Raw genomic sequence first — 2,672 nt, forward strand, 5'->3', positions numbered from 1 at the left:
ATTTAAAGACTCCATAATGGAGTAATCTCTTTTGTTGGGATAGTTGATGAAGCTCGAGATCGTTATAATATTAATCTCAATTTTACTACATGCTTGACCTGAAACGTTCTAATTATATTTCGATATTGTGCTGGAATAATAGTTTTAATTAATTATTATCACTTCTATCTATTTATTCTCCAAAGTTACTTGTATGTCAATTTTGTAATTCTTACGAAGCAAAATTAATATACGATAACTATTGGGTAAAATAATAGAGTGAGAGTAATTCTTTTTAAGCTATCATTCCAAGTCTGTAATCTTGCTTACTTCCATTCTAATTCTCACGGAGGAGTTGTAGTTGGCAAGATTATTGATTTTTAGTAAAAAGTAGTCGCAAGAGGTTTTTGCTATCTTTTAGCACAATTCAGGAAAGAAAATTATTTCAGTTTAATCGTCACGAGTCATATATCAATTGATTTACATAACCTCGCGGAGTGCTATTAATTAATTATCTCTTAGTGAGCAAAATATAATTGTGTTAGCAATAAACAATTATTCCTAAGAGAAATACATGTAGAAGCTAAGATTTTATTATTATCACGCTATCGTGTGAATTCAATGATTCCCAACTCTCTTTAAATATTCTTCCGAAAGTTATTTTATTTCAACTTAAGCAATTTAAATTTTCAACAAACAAAATTTCATCAATTTAATTCTCTCGAATAGTAGTAAGAATATTATATGTTTGTAGCTAGATTCTCCAATCTCTGTGGGATGATATCATAAACTATACTAGAATTTGACAGAGTACGAGTAGCAAGATCTTATACGCATTGGCCTCGTCAAATTTTTGGCGCCGTTGCCAGAGATTGGCATATATCTACTTCAGATTAAATATTTTATTACTAATTTGAGAACTTATTATAATATTTTTTTCTTCTCATTATAATTACTACCAGCTATTTTTATTAAATCCCTTAGTATATCTAATACAATTATACTATTATCAGTACTTTACTAATAAAAAAAAAACAAATATACCATAATCAATACTTGCACAGTCTCGCACACTATTAATTGCCCTTTTATATATTATCGTTGTAATTTTAGATACTATTACGAGTATAAATACTAATGCTTTGAATAATATTATATTTTCTTGTCACAGTTTACTTGCTGCGTCATTTTTATATATCTATTTTATTTCAAGTGTGGTATAATATTACTATTATCTATAAATAATAAAATTATTGTACTAATATTTTTTTCCCCTTTAACGCCTATTTTTTTTTATCATCTTTGCAATCTTTTATTATTGTTGTTATTATTACTATTATTATTTTTATTGTTTATTTCTATTATTATTTTAGGAACTAATTTTCTTTACTTTATGAATTTTAAATAGTTTATGACCCGCTCTTCTACAAAAGAGTTGGCAAGTTACGATCCTGAAATTGAAAGATCTCTTCGATCGCGCAGGAAAGGACAAACGTCTTCTCAAACAATAGCTTGTGAAGAAATGGAGAATCAGGATCAGGAAGTCGAAAATATCAACCCACGTGAAGTACCACCACCAGTCCAAATAGAGAATCAATTTGATGAAGTGGCGCCAAGACCAGCAAACAGAATCCTAAGGGATTATGCTAGACCAGACCACTCCAACTGTGAATCTAGTATTAGGAAGCCTCCAGTGGCAGCTAACAACTTTGAAATGAGGACCGGTCTGATTAAAACGATCCAATAATCTTGTATCTTTACTGGAGATTCAAGTGAAGATCCATATAGTCATCTAATTGATTTTCTAGAACTAGTTGAAACTGCTAAGTATAATGGAGTATCCCCTGAAGCAATTAAGTTAAGGCTATTTCCTTTTTCTTTAAAAGGAGATGCTAAGACTTGGTTGTGAAGTTTGCCTCAAGGATCAATTACCACATGGGACCAAATGACTTAGAAATTTTTACATAAATACTTTCCCCCGCTAAAACCATAAAGTTAAGACAAGACATATCTAATTTCATGCAGACTAATATAGAGTCAGTTTATCAAGCTTGGGAAAGGTTAAAAGCAATGTTAAGAAAATATCCACACCATGATATTTTTTATCACGGGCTAAAACCCTCTTCTAGAAATGTGATAGATGCAGCTGCAGGAGGTTCGGTAATGGGAAAAACAACAGAGGAAGCATTACAATTGTTGAATGAAATTTCTGAGAATGCCATCCAATGGACATCTAAGCGTATAATTATCAAGAAGGCTGCTACAGTAAATTAGGCAGATGCTTTAAATACACTAACACAACAAATTGTTTCTTTGGCACAAAAGTTTGAATCTTTTCAGGTGAACACACAACAACCAAGCCAGTCTGAAGTTTGCGACATGTGTGGAGGAAATCATCTAAACCATGAATGACAAGCAATCCATCAAAATGATGAACAAGTCAATGTTATAGGCTACAAATCTTACCCTTTTGGAAGTCCAATGGCACATAAACATCCAGGATTTCAATGGAGTAATCCAAATGGTGCCGAGAACTCTCAAATCTTTCAGAAACAACCTGTACTGGGTCTGCCCGGATATCAGAATCAAAACCGAGGGCAATTGAATTTTAAACCTTATCAGCAAGTAGCCCCATATCAACAAAGGCCTCAACAAGCTCATCCAGGTCTTGATGACCTTATGTACAAGTACAT

The 2,672-nt window shown here is 32.1% G+C and overlaps 1 non-coding gene across 1 annotated transcript; it reads right to left on the reverse strand.

Moving 5' to 3' along the window:
* Window positions 1-1,971: 1,971 nt before the first annotated feature.
* Window positions 1,972-2,078, reverse strand: LOC142179631 (small nucleolar RNA R71). Its single transcript, XR_012708175.1, has one exon. It is a non-coding gene; the product is annotated as a small nucleolar RNA R71 (small nucleolar RNA).
* Between the last annotated feature and the right edge of the window lie 594 nt (window positions 2,079-2,672).

Source organism: Nicotiana tabacum, chromosome 3 (genome assembly GCF_000715075.1).
Source record: "Nicotiana tabacum cultivar K326 chromosome 3, ASM71507v2, whole genome shotgun sequence".
Lineage (NCBI taxonomy): Eukaryota > Viridiplantae > Streptophyta > Magnoliopsida > Solanales > Solanaceae > Nicotiana > Nicotiana tabacum.